This window comes from Pongo abelii, chromosome 18 (genome assembly GCF_028885655.2).
Source record: "Pongo abelii isolate AG06213 chromosome 18, NHGRI_mPonAbe1-v2.0_pri, whole genome shotgun sequence".
NCBI lineage: Eukaryota > Metazoa > Chordata > Mammalia > Primates > Hominidae > Pongo > Pongo abelii.
In genome coordinates this window covers 20,580,270-20,597,779 of record NC_072003.2, presented here as the reverse complement: position 1 = coordinate 20,597,779, position 17,510 = coordinate 20,580,270, and the positions used below count along the sequence as shown (strand labels likewise).

The window sequence follows — 17,510 nt, the reverse complement described above, 5'->3', positions numbered from 1 at the left end:
AGGCATCCAAAGGACGGGGGCTTGAAGAATGCAGCCTAGCAACGGTGTGCGTAAGAATGTGGGGAAGGAAGGGGCTTGAGGATGAGCCTGAGAGTCAACTGGACTGTGGGGAAATAGCGTAGCCTTCTTTCCTTTGAGCTTCGGTTATCTCGCCTGTGATGATGATGATGATGATAAAGATGATGCCATACTTCTATGGCACATACTATGTTCCAGATATTGTTCATATAACTCATCTAATTTTCATAGCAGTTTTACAAGATGAGTACTATTTTTTTTTTTTTTTTGAAATGGAGTCTGGCTCTGTTGCCAGGCTGGACTGCAGTGGCACAATCTGGGTTCACTGCAACCTCTGCCTCCTGGGTTCAAGCAATTCTCCTGCCTCAGCCTCCCGAGTAGCTGGGACTACAGGCGCGTACCAGCTAATTTTTGTATTTTCCATAGAGACAGGGTTTCACCATGTTAGCCAAGATGGTGTCGATCTCTTGACCTCGTGATCCGCCCGCCTCAGCCTCCCAAAGTGCTGGGATTACAGGTGTCAGCCACTGCACCCGGCCAAGATGGGTACTATTTTTATACCTATTTTATAGAAGAGGAAACTGAGGCATAGAGAAGTCAAGTCACTTGATTGTACAGCTAGTGTGTGGAGGAGGCAGATTCAAATGCTGGCTTCTGTCTTAGTCACTGCATTGGCTTCATGGGCTAATCATGAGGATTAAACGTATGAACACGCTAAGTATTTAGTTCAGTGTCTGGCACAGGATCAATGTTCAGAAAATCCTAACAGCTGCTATCAGTATCAGAACCCAAACAAACAGGTGGGACTTTCGCTAGCTCTCTAACATCACATGTGCTTGTATAATCAGCCACTGTTTTTCTCATGAAAAAATTTTTTTTTTGAGACAGGTTCTCCCTTTGTCACCCAGGCAGGAAGGCAGTGGTGAGAACACAGCTCACTGTAGCCTCCACCTCCTGAGCTCAGGCGATCCTCCCACCTCAGCCTCTTGTGTAGCTGGAACCACAGTGTGTGCCACCATGCCCAGCTATTTTTTTTATTTTTTAAATTTTTTTGTGGAGATGAGGTCTCATCATCTTGCCCAAGCTGTTCTCAAACTCCTGGACTCAAGCAATCCTCCTGCCTCAGCCTCCCAAAAGGCTGAGATTACAGGCATGAGCCACTGCGCCTGGCTAATCAGTCACTTTTTGTTGTTGTTGTTGTTGTTTTGTGTTTTTGAGATGGAGTCTCGCTCTGTCACCCAGGTTGGAATGCAATGGCGTGATCTCGGCTCACTGCAAGCTCTGCCTCCTGGGTTCAAACGATTCTCCTGCCTCAGCTTCCTGAGTAGCTGGGACTACAGGTGCGAGCCACCACGCCCAGCTAATTTTTGTATTTTTAGTAGAGACGGGGTTTCACCATGTTGGCCAGGATGGTCTTAATCTGTTGACCTCATGATCCGCCTGCCTCAACCTCCCAAAGTGCTGGGATTACAGGCGTGAGGCACCGCACCCGGCCTTAATCACTTTTAAAGGAGAGTGGGGAACATCATGTTTTGCAACTATTTTTTGAACTCTTGGATATTTACTTGGAACAAATAAAAACAGTTTTGTACCATATGAAAGGTAAAATTTGTTCAAGCCGTCCCTCATCCTGCCCTGGCCTGTTTCCACATGTGGCTGGGTGAGTTGACCCCATTCTCTGTTTATTTATTTTTTTGGTTATTTTATTTTATTTTATTTTTTTCAGATGGAGTTTCACTCTTGTCACCCAGGCTGGAGTCCAGTGGCACGATTTTGGCTCCCTGCAACCTCCGCCTCCCAGATTCAAGCGATTCTTTTGTGTTAGTCTCCTGAGTAGCTGAGATTACAGGTGCCTGCCACCATGCCCAGCTAATTTTTGTATTTTTAGTAGAGACGGGGTTTCACCATGTTGGCCAGGCTGGTTTTGAATTCCTGACCTCAGGTGATCCGTCTGCCTCCACCTCCCAAAGTGCTGGGATTACAGGTGTGAGCCACCACGCCCAGCCCATTCTCTGCTTCTTGATGGCTTCCGCCTACTGGGACATTGATCACTTATTTATGACATTGCCGGGTCATGAGCTGCTCCTCCGCCAGCCCTTGGAGGATCCAAGTGATTCACAAATGGACACAAGGAATATGATTAGTCCTCTGTGAGTGATTCTGAGGGGCCGTGGTATAGAGAGAGAGAGAGGAAGGAGGATGGGAAAATGTGGGCAGTTCCCTCCCCAACCCATTCTGACAGTTTGCTGATTAGAGAAAAATCCCCATGTCAGAGAATTTTTTTCTTTGTTTATTTCCTGTGAAATAGAATGTGGGTCTGGCATTGGGGAGGACTCTAGTAATTCATATTTTCTGCTTATTTGGCTCCTGGCTGAAGAGGAATTTACATTACTTAATGTCTGGGTTTTTCCTGGGGAATCAAAATAAGTTTTCTATTCAATTATTAAGCAAATTTCACAGCCAAATAATCCTCTTATTTTTACAAGTGGGATTTTCCCTGGCAGAGGGTTTTCTGGCTTCTCTGGGTAGTTGATCCGTCTCCTCTCTTCCGTTTCCTCTGTCCTTGTCTGGCTATGAAGGAAGCTAAAGCCCCTCATTCATGGATTAGGGGCTTCTCAATGGCAGTTGGTGGACTTCGGCTTTGCAAGCTAGAGATGAATCTTTTCTTTCTTTCTTTTTTTTTTTTTTTTGAGATGGAGTCTCGCTCTGTCGCCCAGGCTGGAGTGCAGTGGTGCGATCTCCACTCACTACAACCTCTGCCTTTCAGGTTCAAGCAATGCTCCTGCCTCAGCCTTCCAAGAAGCTGGGACTACAGGCACGCACCACCACACCTGGCTAATTTAAAAAATATTTTTTGTAAATGGGAGGTTTTACCATGTCAGCCAGGCTGGTCTTGAACTCGTGACCTCAGGTGATCTGCCTGCCTTGGCCTCCCAAAGTGCTGGGATTACAGGTGTGAGCCACTGTGCCTGGCCTAGAGATAAATCTTAATGTCCGCCAGCCATGGGGTAAGAGTCCACTCCCTCTTTCTGCTCCTCAGTCTATTGACTTTGGGCACAGGCACAGCTGCAGCTCTAGTAGGGGTTGGGCCTGGAGTCAGTGGAGATAAAATGTGAAGGTAACAGGACAGTGCACGGGTCCCAGTGTGCTCTGCCTGGGCTGCTCAGGGAAAAAAAAATCACACACACACAAATAACAACCCTTTTTTTGTTGGAACTACAGTGAAAGAGCTCTACGTCTTGGCCAGCATTTGTTATCTTTTGCTTCTTTGAAAATAGCCATCCTGGGCCAGATGCGGTGGCTCACGCCTGTAATCCCAGCACTTTGGGAGGCTGAGGTGGGTGAATCACCTGAGGTTAGGAGTTTGAGAGCAGCCTGGTGAACATGATGAAACCTCTTCTCTACTAAAAATACAAAAATTAGCTGGGCGTGGTGGCACGCGCCCATAATCCCAGCTACTCGGGAGGCTGAGGAACAAGAATAGCTTGAACCTTGGAGGTAGAGGTTGCAGTGAGCTGAGATTGTGCCATTGCACTCCAGTCTGGGTGACAGAGTGAGACTCTGTCTCAAAAAAAAAAGAAAAGAAAAGAAAAGAGCCATCCTAACATTCTGTTGTTTGCTTTCCATAATGGTTGTATTATTTTACGTTGCCACAAACGGTGCAAAGGCTCTGCATTAGTCCATTCTCTCACTGCTATAAAGAAATTCCTGAAATGGGGTAATTCATTAAGAAAAGAAGTTTAATTGGCTCTTGATTCTGCAGGCTGTACAGGAATAACGGCAGCCTCAGCTTGGCTTCTGGGGAGGCCTCAGAACGCTTAAAATTATGGTGGAAGGTGAAGGGGGAGCTGGAACTTCACATGGCTGGGAGCAGGAGGAAGACAGAGAGATAGGGGAGGTGCTCTCTTTTAAACAACCAGGTCTTGTGAGAACTCAGTCACTTTACAGTACTAAGGCGGGGAGGGTGGGTGGTGCTAAACAATTCATGAGAACTCCGTCCCCATGATCCAATCACCTCCCACCAGGCCCTACCTCCAACATTGGGGATTGCAATTGAACATGAGATTGGAGTAGGGACACATATCCAAACCATATCAGGCATCAGGCTCCCTTTTCTCCACATCCTCACCAACACTTGTTATTATTTATCCTTTTGACAACAGCCATTCTAATAGGTGTGAGGTGATATCTCATTGTGGTTTTGATTTGCATTTTACTGATGATTAGTGACGCTGAGTATCTTTTCATATACCTATTGGCCATTTGTACGTCTTCTTTGGAGAAATGTCTATGCAGGCCTTTTGCCCATTTTTAAATTGGGTTATTTGTTTTCTTGCTATTGAGTTGTTTGAGTTACTTATGTATTTTGGATATTAACCACATATTAGATATACAATTTGCACATATTTTATCCCATTCCGTAGGTTGATTTTTGCTCTGTTGCTTGTTTCTTTGTGGTCTGTTTTTGCTTTTGTTGCAACTATCTGAAAAAGAAATCAAGAAAACAATCCTATTTACAATTGCTGAAAAAAAAATACTCAGGAATAAATTTAACCAAGGAGGTGAAAGATCTGTACACTGAAAGCAATGAAACACTGATGAAAGAAATTTAAAAACACACAAACACATGGAAAAATGTTCTGTGTTCATGGATTATAAGAGTTAATAGTGTTAGCTGGGCATGGTGGCTCACACCTGTAATCCCAGCACTTTGGGAGGCTGAGGCAGGTAGATCACGAGGTCAAGAGATTGAGACCATCGTGGCTAACACAGTGAAACCCCGTCTCTACTAAAAATACAAAAAATTAGCTGGATGTGATGGTGGGCGCCTGTAGTCCCAGCTACTTGGGAGGCTGAGGCAGGAGAATGGTGTGAACCCAGGAGGTGGAGCTTGCAGTGAGCCGAGATTGCGCCACTGCACTCCAGCCTGGGTGACAGAGGGAGACTCCATCTCAAAAAAAAAAAGAGTTCATAGTCCCAAAGTGATCTATGGACTTAATGCATTCTCTATAAAAAGTCCAACAGCATTTTTCACAGAAATTGAAAAAATAATCCTAAAATTGGTATGGAACCACAAAAGACACTGAATAGTCAAAGGAATCTTGAGCAAAAAGAACAAAGCCAGAGGCATCACAGTATCTAACTTCAAAATATACTACAAAGCTATAGTAGTCAAAACAGCATGGTAATGGCATAAAAACAGGTAGACCAATGAGACAGAATAGGGAGCCCAGAAATAAATCCATACATCTATAGTCTATTGGTTTTTGATAAAGATGCCGAGAACATACAAAAGGGAAAGGACAGTCTCTTCAATAAATGATGTTGGGAAAACTGGATATCTACATATAGAAGAATGAAATTAGACCTCACACCATAAACAAAGACTAGTTTAATATGTATTAAAGACTTAAACATATGACCAGAAACTGTAAAACTACTAGAATAAAACATAGGGAAAAAGCTCTAAGACATTGACCTAGGCAATGGTTTCTTTGGATATGACCACAAAAGCACAGCAACAAAAGTGAAAATAGACAAATGGGATTACAACAAACTAAATAGCTTCTGCACAGCACAGGAAACAATCCATAGAGTGAAGAGACAATTTGTTTTCCTTTTTTTTGAGATGGAGTCTTACTCTGTCGCCAGGCTAGAGTGCAGTGGTGTGATCTTGGCTCACTGCAACCTCCACCTCTTGGGTTCAAGTGATTCTCCTGTCTCAGCCTCCAGAGTAGCTGGGACTCCAGTCATGCACCACCACACCCAGATAACTTTTGTATTTTTAGTAGAGACAGGGTTTCACCATGTTGGCCTGGATGGTCTCCATCTCTTGACCTCGTGATCCACCCCACTCGGCTTCCAAAGTGCTGGGATTACAGGCATGAGCCACCACACCTGGCCATGAAGAGACAATTTCATTGTCTTCTTCACACCTGTTAAAATGGCTATTATCAAAAAGACAAAAGATAACAAGTGTTGGCAAGGATATGAAGAAAAAGGGAACCCTTGTACACTATTGGTAGGAATGTAGATTAGTATAATGATTATGAAAAACAGTATGGAGATTCCTCAAAAAACTAAAAATAGAACTTCTCTATGATCCAGCCATCCTATTATGATGTATTTAAAGGAAATGAAGGGCTGGGCACGGTGGCTGATGCCTGTAATCTCAGCACTTTGGGAGGCCAAGCTGTGCAAATGACCTGAGGTCTAGAGTTCAAGACCAGCCTGGCCAACATGGCGAAACCCCAGCTCTACTAAAAATACAAAACTTAGCTGGGTGTGGTGATGCATGCCTGTAATCCCAGCTACTCAGGAGACTGAGGCAGGAGAATCACTTGAACCTGGGAGATGGAGGTTGCAGTGAGCCAACATTGTGCCACTGTATTCCAGCCTGGGCAACAGAGTGAGACTCCGTCTGAAAAAAAAAAATAAATAAATAAAAATAAAAATAAATAAATAAATACAGGAAATGGAGTCAGTGTGTTGAAGAGATATCTGCACTCCCATGTTCCCTGCAATATTATTCACGATAGACAAAGTATAGAATCAACCTAAGTGTCCATCAGTGGATGAGTAGATAAAGAAAATGTGATACACATACACAAATGTGGTATATATACTCTTCAGCCTTAACCCATTTCCATAAAATTAAGGAAACAAAGAAGGAAATCCTGTTATTGGTGACAATGTGGATGAACCTGGAAGACATTATGTTAAGTGAAATAAAATCAGGCACAGAAAGACAAATACCACATGATCTCACTTATATGTGGAATCTAAAAAAGTTGAACTCATTGAAGTAGAGAGTAGAATGGTGGTTACCAGAAGCAAGGTGAGGGTGTCTGTGAGAAGGTTGGGGAGACATTGGTCAAAAGATAAAAAATTTCAATTAGCCAGGAGGAAAAAGTTCAAGAGGTCTATTGTGACTAGTTAATAAAAGTGTTCTAACCACAAAAGTGATCCATATACAAGGTAACATATATGTTAATTAGCTTTATTTAGCCATTCCACACTGTATACGTATATCAAAAAATCATGTACACCATAAATATAATAATAATTATTTTTTGAGACAGAGTTTCACTGTTGTTGCCCAGGCTGGAGTGCAATGGCACGATCTCAGCTCACTGCAACCTCTGCCTCCCGAGTTCAAGCGATTCTTCTGCTTCAGCCTCCCTAATAGCTGGGATTACAGGCATGCACCACCATGCCCGGCTAATTTTGTATTTTTAGTAGAGACAGGGTTTATCCATGCTGGTCAGGCTGGTCTCGAACTCCTGATCTCAGCTGATCCGCCCACCTCGGCCTCCCAATGTGCTGGGATTATAGGCATGAGCCACCGTGCCCAGCTCATAATTTTTATTTATAACAAAAAGTAAAGCGAGTCTCTTTTAGACAAAGTATAGTTGGATCTTGTTTTTTCAACCGATTCACCTCCTCTATGTCTTCTAATTGGGGAATTTAATTCATTTATACTTAAAGTAATTATTGATAGATAATTTACTTAGTAGAAGTATAACTTTGAGCCTGTTATTTACCTTTTCTAAATGAATTTTCATTTCTGTGAAATGGGCACAATTAAAGAGGCTGCCTCCTGGGACTGGGATCGGGATTAGTTGAGATAGTCTGTGTAAGGCTAGGATGGTGCTTGACAGTCAGTGTTAGTTATTATTTTTTGATCCTGTGGGATAGGGCAACCCGGATACTCAGGTGGGAAACACTTGCAACCAGAGAACCTTGACTCAAAATCTTGGTCCTACTTGGTTTGAAGGATCCCATTGCATTTGCATTGCTGCCCCTTCTGAGAGGTTATTCACACTGATAAACCCCATTTTGCAACTTACAACTGCAGGATTCAGCTAACTGGACAGCAGCGGACACCGAACCTAAGGTGGAAAATCCAACAAATAGGGATATTGAGGACCAACTGAAAAATTCAGTTGCTTTCTTTTGAAGAATCTGAATATGAGACAGAGAAAGGATTAGTAGTCAGTATTGGGGGCAGAAAGAGAAACACAGAGAAGGAAAGTTATAAGAGGAAGCTTTGAGTCAGCAGAAGCTATGGGTGAATAGGAGCTATGAATTGGCATGAATTATGAGTCAACAGAAACCTGAGTCATGGCAAGAGCCACAAGTCAGCAGAAACTATGAGACAGAGAGTAGCATGGAGGTAGCAGAGGAATAGGCCAAGACCGGAGATGCTGCGTCACCATCTTGGTGGAGCCTAGAGGGCAGAGCTAGGATGGTCCCCTGAATTACAGAACTGCTGTCAGTGATGAGTGTAACCTGAAGATGTGCCAGCCTCTGGCAGCCCTGATTGGGTGGTGAGACTTTGGCCTTCCAGCTTTCATAATGTAAACTGAGAATATTTCTCTTTCTGGCCAACTTAGAAGAATCTGACTGACACACTACCCATATCAAACTTCTCTGAGACTCAGTTTTCTTGCCTGTGAAATGGAGACAGCTAAATATACAAGTTGAATGGGTTGAGAAAACAAGATCCAATTATATTCTGTTTACGAGAGACTCATTTTACTTTTTTATTACAAATAAAAATTATACATATTTAAGGTATATATGATATTTTGATCTATGTATACAGCATGGAATGGCTAAATCAAGCTAATTAACATATATGTTACCTTGTATACTTGCTTTGGGCTGCTTAGCATCCCTTTTTTGGGGATACCAGCCTTTATTTGACATCTGCCAGTAACAGGATTCCACCTCTAAGGTGGCCACATAATCCAGGCCGGGCCCGTCAGAGCCTCATTGTAGAAATTTGCCTTTAGGTCAGGAGGTGGAAACCCTGAGAGAGTTCCTGGATTCTGGGATATTCTAAGCTGTCCAGGCTCCTGTGTTTTCTTTGTTTTTAGAGATGGAGTCTAGCTCTGTCACCCAGGCTGGAGTGCAGGGGCACGATCTCGGCTCACTGCAACCTCGCCTCCTGGGTTCAAGTGATTCTCCTGCCTCAGCCTCCTGAGTAGCTGGGATTACAGGCATGCGCCACCATGCCCAGCTCATTTTTGTATTTTTAATAGAGACGGGGTTTTGCCATTTTTGGCCAGGCTGGTCTCGAACTCCTGACCTCAGGTGATCTGACCGCCTTGGCCTCCAAAAGTGCTAGGATTACAAGCGTGAGCCACCATGCCTGGCCGGCTCCTGTGTTTTCTAAGGCCAGTTTATTCAACTCTGTTTTCTTTCTGAGAGTTTCTGATTAGAGTCATCCCTTGGCTTCCATGGGGGACTGGTTCCAGGACTTTCCGTGGATACCAAACCCCATAGACGCTCAAGTCCCTGATATAAAATGATGTAGTCTTTGCATTTAACTATGCACATCCTGCTGTATACTTTATTTTTATTTATTATTATTATTTTTGAGATGGAGTCTCACTCTGTCACCCAGACTGGAGTGCAGTAGCACAATCTTGGCTCACTGCAACCTCCACCTCGGCTAGGTTCAAGCAATTCTCATGCCTCAGCCTCTTGAGTAGCTGGAACTACAGGTGTGTGCCACCACGCCCGGCTACTTTTTGTATTTTTAGTAGAGATGGGGTTTCACCATGTTGGTCAGCCTGGTCTTGAACTCCTGGGCCTCAAGTGTTCCGCCCACCGCGACCTCCCAAAGTGCTGGGATTACAGGCATGAGCCACCATGCCTGGCCCTCCTGTATACATTAGATTATCTCTAGATTACTCAGAAAAATGAATACAATGTAAATGCCATGTAAATAGTTGCTATACTGTATTGTTTAGGGAATCATGACAAGAAAAGGAGTCTGTATGTGTTTAGTACAGATGGTTTTTGTTGTCGATTAAATATATATATATATATTTTATAGAGATGGGGCCTTGCTATGTTGCTCAGGCTGGTCTTGATCTTCTGGCCTCAAGTGATCCTCCTGTCTCAGCCTGCCAAATTGCTGGGATTACAGGCATGAGCCACTGTGCCCAGCCTTCCTGAATATTTTTTTTATCCTCGGTTGGTTGAATCCATAGATGCGGAACTCACAGAGGCAGAGGGCCAACTGTAGCCTTCCTACAGATATTTTTATCTTGTTAAAGTAATAACCCTAACTAGACCCACACCTCACAGGTCTGTTGTGAAGTGACATAAGCCAGCACATAAGTGGAAAAGCTTGGTGAATGATTTAAAGGAATCTTCTGGCCTGGTGCGGTGGCTCATGCCTGTAATCCCAGCACTTTGGGAGGCCGAGGTGGGTGGATCACGTGAGGTCAGGAGTTTCAGACCAGCCTGATCAACGTGGTGAAACTCCGTCTCCACTAAAATAATACAAAAATCAGCCGGGCATGGTGGCAGGCGCCTGTAATCCCAGCTACTCGGGAGGCTGAGGCAGGAGAATCGCTTGAACCCGGGAGGCGGAGGTTGCAGTGAGCCAAGATCGTGCCACTGCACTCCAGCCTGGGAGACAAGAGTAAAACTCCGTCTCAAAAAATAAAAAAGGAATCTTCTGGCCTGTGTTTCAGTTGAACAAAGTGAGGTCTAGAGAGGGGAGAAGTGAGCAGTTCCAGGTCGCACGGGCGGTCAGGGGTGAAAGGGGAGTGGGGACGTGACCTCCAGGCGGGTGCTCTTTCACGCCTCCTGGTCCCTCCCTCCTCTTCCCTCCCCCGCTCTCCCTGATGTGCCTGCCTTCCCTACCTAACAGCTCTGGGCTCTGCGTACCTGAATTAGCCCAATGTTTTCACCCTTTCAAAGAAGATTCTAAGCCGAAACCAGCTCCCAGTTCCCCGTGGGCTTTGCCCACTCCTTGCCAAGCACTCTGACTGCTACCCTTTCTCTTTCTGAATAAGGTGAGAGACGTGGCGCTGCCCGGAATCGAAGTCAAATGGGGGCTCCTCTCTGCAGTACCACAGAGTTCCCTGTAGGTGGCAGGGTAGGACTGCAAATGTCCTGGCATATTGGTCCCTGAGCGCAAGCCCAGACTGGAGCTGGGGTACAGCATTTACTTGCCGTGGGGAAGAGGAGGACGCCAGAGGGAGGAGGAAGGAAAGTAGAAGTGTTGCCAGTCTTGAGGCAAAAGAGAGTTGATTTGAGGCCCGGAGGACAGGAATAGTTGGTGTACCTCATCAGTCTATCTCTCCATCCACCTACCCACCTATCTACCCAACTACCCTCCATCCATCCATCCACCTACCCTCCATTCACCCACCCACTCACCCATCCACCCATCCACCCACCCACCTACCCACCCATCCATCTACCCATCCATCCATCCATCCACGCATTCATCCAACCATCCATCTATCCATCCACCCACCTATCCTTCCGTGCGTTCATTCATCCATCCATCCACCAATCCACTCATCCATCCAATAAATATTTTTGAGAACCTGTGCTAATATGCATATACACACACACACATATCTATGCACACACATACATACACACTGTTATATATCACACACATGCATACACGCACAAGGAGAATAACTGGTACTGCCTTTTGTTGAGTGTCAGGATTGCTTTTATCTCTCCAGCTGGTACTACAGATTTCTGGACCTGTCTGTAGTACCCATTACTAGCATCCCATTCCCAATATTATTCTTCACTCCTTTACTTCTGAATATAAAGCAGATGTCATCTGGGGCCCTTTTTGCCCCTTCTGATTTCAATAAAATTTCCCCCAATGTCCTGTCTTCCTCCTCCTCCTCTACCCCATTCCTGAGGCGGTCTCAAGTCTTCCCTGGGATTTCTGCCAACTCCTCACTTTTCTGCTTCTAAAGGTTTGGTCCTAGTAGGATATTTCTGACATGTAGCATATCATATTCTTTGTTTCTAAAATTTATTATTATTGGCCAGGCACAGTGGCTGACACCTGTAATCCCAGCACTTTGGGAGGCCGAGGCAGATGGATCACCTGAGGTCAGGAGTTTGAGATCAACCTGGCCAACATGGTGAAATCCTGTCTCTACTAAAAATACAAAAATTAGCTGGATGTGGTGGCGTGCGCCTGTAATCCCAGCTACTCGGGAGGCTGAGGCAGGAGAATTGCTTGAACCCAGGAGGTGGAGGTTGCAGTGATCACGCCACTGTACTCTGGCGTGGGTGACAGAGCAAGACTCCATCTCAAAAAAAAAAAAGAAAAATAAAAAAAGGCAGTTCAGAGGGTTTAAGTGTCTAGCCTGAGGCCATACAGCTAACTGGGTCAGAGCTGAGATTTGAACCCATCTATGTCTGACCTGGTGCTGGGCTCTTTTCTGTAGAGGATTCATCCAGCCCCACATACCCAGTCTAGAAGAAGGGAAGTGGTGGGAGAGGAGCACCCCAGAGAGAGGAGCCTGAATCAAGGGGCTGCAAGCTGGTCCTGGGTCCCATGGAGCCATGGGGTGAGGAAGTGGCAGGGGCTACCACCAAACTGAGGTGCGGGCCCAAGGCTGGTTGTGGGAGAGGACCCTGGCTGTGGTGCCCATCTGCCAGCTTGTATGAAAGAGCAGGTGGGGGAGGTGGGAGAAGGGAAGTGGTGCTTCGGTGGGACCACAGGAAACTCTAGATTTTGGTTAGTAGTTGGAAAGTACTAGCAATTTCTCTTTCAACAGAAAACCAGAAGGAGGTCAGGTTTTTCTTATTAAAAGAGAGACAAATGCAGACTTTGCAAAGGAAGCGGGGATTTGCAGAGTGAGGCTGGAAGTCACCGAAGCTGAGGGATGTTCCCCAGAGAAAGGTTTCACATTCATGTGGAGTGGGTCAGAGGACCCTGAGTCGAGCTGGCAGCCACAGGATGGCACCAGGTTTTCACGATATGGAGAGAAGGGGACCTGGTGGTGGTTTGGCCTCCGTGTCCTGTTTCCTAAGGAACAGACAGTGTACGTGACAGCTGGGGCCTCATAGCCAGTTACTGCCAGCAGGACTCCATCTCAATTCAGATCTTACTTCATGGGACTACACAGAAAGAAGGAAAGCCAGGCCAGGCATGGTGGCTCATGCCTGTAATCCCAGCACTTTGGGAGGCTGGGGTGGGCAGATCAATAGAGGCCAGGAGTTCGAGACCAACCTGACCAACCTTCACCAATGGTGAAGCCCGTCTCTACTAAAAGTACAAAAATTAGCTGGGCGTGGTGACGGGCGCTTGTAATCCCAGCTACTCGGGAGGCTGAGGCAGGAGAATGGCTTGAACCCAGGAGGCAGAGGTTGCAGTGAGGCGAGATTGCGCCACTGCACTCCAGCCTGGGTGACAGAGCGAGACTCCATTTTAAAAAAAGAAAAAAAAAAAAAAGGCTGGGCTGGGTGAGGGGCTCACACCTGTAATCCCAGCACTTTGGGAGGATCACTTTGGGTGGATTGCTTGAGCCCAGGAGTTTGAGACCAGCCTGGGCAACATAGCGAGACTCCATCTTTACAAAAGAAGAAAACAAAAGACAGAAGGAATGGTTTGGAGCTATGCAAGTGTCCATCTTGGCTCTGGCAATTTCTGAGTGGATAACTTGGGGTAGCACCCTTCTCTTTGAGTCTAAGTTTCCTTATCTAAACTAGAGATGATAAGACCTCCCTTGCTGTGTTGTTATAAAATTACTTGTGTGCCTAGCGCAGAGTAGGTGTGCAATAAATGAGTCAATGGATGGATGGCTAAATTCCACACATATTTATGGAGTGCTAAGTCTGTGTCAGGCATTACTCTGGGGATACAGCTGGAATCGAACAAGCTCTGTCTTTGGTTTTTAGGAACTCACATTCTGGCAGAAGAGACAGGAAGTAGCTAGGCAGGGTGGCTCATGCCTATAATCCCAGCACTTTGGGAGGCCGAGGCGGGCTGATCACTTGAGGTCAGTAGTTTGAGACCAGCCTGGCCAACATGGTGAAACCCCATTTCTACTAAAAATACAAAAATTAGCCAGGTGTGGTGGCACGCACCTGTAATCCTAGCTACTCAGGAGGCTGAGGCAGGGAAATCAGTTGAACCCAAGAGGCGGAGGTTGCAGTGAGCCGAGATCGAGCCACCACACTCCAGCTTGGGCGACAGAGTGAAACTCCATCTAAAAAAAAAAAAAAAAAAGGACAGGAAGTAAATGAGACAGATAAGATCAACACAGCGCATGCTAAACAGAAAAGTAGGAAAGACATACTATTCAGTGTTGGGGTGGGTGGGGAGATTAATATTTCAGAAAGGGTGGCCTGGGAAGGGCTCATTGAGAAGCTGACTGTTGAATAAAGATTGGCAGGAATTACGCAACCAGCCGTGTAGATCTCTGGGAGAGGAGAATTCCGGGGAGAAGGGACAGTCAGTGCAAAGGCCCTTAGGCCAGAGCATGTGTGGGGTGTTCAAGAAACAGAGTGAGTGCCAGTGTGCCTGAAGCCCAGTACAGAAGGGAGAAGATTGTCGGAGATGAAGGCAAAGAGGTAATGACGGGTGGGTTAGAGTTTGCAGGGCCTTTGGAGGCTGTGAGAAGGATTTTGGCTTTTCTTCTGGGTCAGAGGGGAGCCAGTGCAGGAGTTTGAGCAGAGGAGTGGCATATTAGGGTTCTCCAGAGAAAGAGAACCAACAGGATATACACCTGTCTATATTAATTAATTAATTAATTTTGAGACTGAGTTTCGCTCTTTCACCCAGGCTGGAGTGCAGTGGTGCGATCTCAGCCTACTGCAACCTCCGTCTCCTGGGTTCAAGTGATTCTCATGCTTCAGCCTCCCAAGTAGCTGGGATTACAGGTGCCCGCCACCACACCTGGCTAGTTTTTGTACTTGAGATGGGGTTTCACCATGTTGGCCAGGCTGGTCTCGAACTCCTGACCTCAGGTGTGCCACCCGCCTCAGCCTTCCAAAGTGCTGGGATTACAGGCAAGAGTCACTGCACCCGGCCTATATTAATTTATTTAAAGATATTTATTATAATGAATTGGCGCGCATGATTATGGAGGCCGAGAAGTCCCAAGATCGGCAGCTGGCAAACAGGAGACCCAGGAGAACTGATGATTTAGCTCCAGCGTGAGTCCCAAAGACCCTGGGAGTTCCCAGGAGATCCAATGACAAGTTCTGGTCCTAACGTGAGCAGACTTGAGACCCGGGAAAAGCCAATGTTTCAGTTCAAGTCTCAGGCTGGAAAAACACGGTGTCCCAGCCCAAGCAGGCAGGCAGTAGGAGTTCCCTTGTACTCTGCCTTTTTGTTGTATTTGGGCCTTCAACTGATTGGATGGGGCCCACCCACATTAGGGAGGGCAACTTGCTCTATTCAGTCTACAGTTCAAATGTGAATCTCACCCAGGAACACCCTTACAGACACACACTCACAATAATGTTTGAACAAAAATATCTGGGGGCCAGGCATGGTGGCTCACACCTGTAATCCCAGCACGTTGGAAAGCCAAAATGAGTGGATCACTTGAGCCCAGGAGTTTGAGACCAGCCTGGGCAACATGGCAGAACCCTGTATCTATAAAAAAATTACAAAGATTAGCTGGTATGGTGGCACATGTGGTACCAGCTACTCAGGAGGCTAAGGTGGAAGGATCGTGTGAGCCCAGGGAGGTTGAGGCTGCAGTGAGCCATGACTGACTGTGCCACTGCACTCCAGCCTGAGCGACAGAGCAAGACCTTGTCTCAAAATAAAATAAAATAAAATAAAAATTCTGGGCAGCCAGTGGCCCAGTCAATTTGACACATCAAATTGACCAACCCAAGTGGCTTAACTGGATGTAGCTTTCTACAGGCTCTCTCTGGCTGTGGTGTTGAGAATAGTACGAAGGTAGGGGTAGGGTTGGGGAGTCGGAAGCAGGAAGGTGAATTTGGTGGCTACCATATAGTCATTCAGTAAGTGTGGTGGTGGCTTGGACTAAAGTGGTAGCAAGAGGTGAGACAAGGTTATTAGATTCTGGATGTATTTTGAAAGGAGTGCAGATGCGGTGAGAGAGAGAAGAAGAGAAATAATGGGTGACCTGTGGTTTTTGGCTTCAGCACCTTGAAGAATGAGGTTGCCATCAATTGAGAAGGGAGTATCAGGAGTATGGTGGACACGTTGAGTGTGAGAAATCTAAGCTTTGGAGGAGATGTGGAGTCAGCAGGTAGATGTCCATGCCTGGAGTCCAGCAGAGCAGCCTGGGCCAGACAGCTGGATTTGGGAGCTGTCATTAGCTGGCTCCCAATGAACCTGCCTGGCTGTCTTCATTATTGCATCAAGAGTGGCTCTTGGTTGCAAGTAACAGAAAACTTGGCTGCAGGCTGGACATGGTGGCTCACGCCTGTAATCCCAGCACTTTGGGAGGCTGAGGCGGATGGATCACCTGAGGTCAGGAGTTTGAGACCAGCCCGGCCAACATGGTGAAACCCTGTCTCTACTAAAACTACAAAAATTAACCGGGTGTGGTGGCGTGTGCCTGTAATCTCAGCTACTCAGGAGGCTGAGGTAGGAGAATCACTTGAACCTGGGAGGCAGAGTTTGGGTAAGCTGAGATTGCACCATTGTACTCCAGCCTCGGTGACACAGCAAAACTCCATCTCAAAAAAAGAAAACTTAGTTGCCTTGAGCAAAAAGGGAAATTATTGGAAAACTCTAGGGGTCCACAAACCCACCAGGAAGCTGGGGCATCCAGGCTGGGGAAATGAGTGGGGGCCAAGGAGGCTCTGAAGATCTGAGCAGCGGCAGTCACAGAAAAGGCCCCTGGTAGGAGCAGTCTGGTCCTAAAACCCCCATGGCCACCATGTGGATAGGACCTCCTGCGGCCCCTTGCTGGGATCACCCCTCATGATGCAGAGTCTGAGGAGAGCAACTCATTGGTCCAACCAAGCCACATGACCTTCAGGCTGGGGTGCAGGGAGGGAGGCCTGGCCACTTAGGGTTTCCATTTTCCTTTTTTTGAGACAGAGTCTCGCTCTGTCACGCAGGCTGGAGTGCAGTGGTGTGATCTCAGCTCACTGCAACCTCTGCCTCCCGGATTCAAGCAATTCTCCTGCCTCAGCCTCCTGAGTAGCTATGATTACAGGTGCATGCTACCATGCTTGGCTAATTTTTGTATTTTTAGTAGAGACGGGGTTTCACCATGATGGCCAGGCTGGTCTTGAACTCCTGACCTCAAGTGATCCACCTGTCTCGGCCTCCCAAAGTGTTGAGATTACAGGCGTGAGCCACCATGCCCAGCCCACTGAGGGTTTCCTAGTGGAAGGGGAGGCCACCATCCCCTCACTGTGGTGTTCATAATGGGGAACTCCCAGAGGAGGCACCAGGGTAAAAGAGGAAGAGATGAGATGTTGGACTGGCATAAAAAAAGAAAAGCCGACCAAAACTCCAGCATGACAGCAGCAAAGCCCATCACAACTGTCATCACAATTATCAGCAGCAGCAATAGCAGCTGGAGTGATTTCTTTTTTTGAGACAGGGTCTTGCTCTGTCACCCAGGCTGGAGTACAGTGGTGGGATCATAGCTCACTGCAGCCTCGACCTCCCAGGCTCAAGCAGTCCTCCTGCCTCAGCCTCTTGAGCAGCTGGGACTACAGGCACAAGCCACTATACCAGGCTAAGTTAAAAAAAAAAAAGTGTA

At 46.4% G+C, this 17,510-nt stretch overlaps 1 protein-coding gene and 1 long non-coding RNA gene across 8 annotated transcripts in view; one reads left to right on the top strand and one right to left on the bottom strand.

Annotated features, from left to right (window-relative positions):
- The window catches only part of LOC129050924 (ubiquitin carboxyl-terminal hydrolase 31-like), a 363,751-nt gene that overhangs the window by 64,136 nt on the left and 282,105 nt on the right, over positions 1–17,510 (bottom strand). The window lies entirely within an intron of this gene.
- The window catches only part of LOC129050926 (uncharacterized), a 45,422-nt gene continuing 29,135 nt past the window's right edge, over positions 1,224–17,510 (top strand). Inside the window, exon 1 of the long non-coding RNA XR_008514833.2 lies at positions 1,224–2,168. This is a non-coding gene — a long non-coding RNA (uncharacterized LOC129050926). The remainder of the gene's footprint in view (positions 2,169–17,510) is intronic.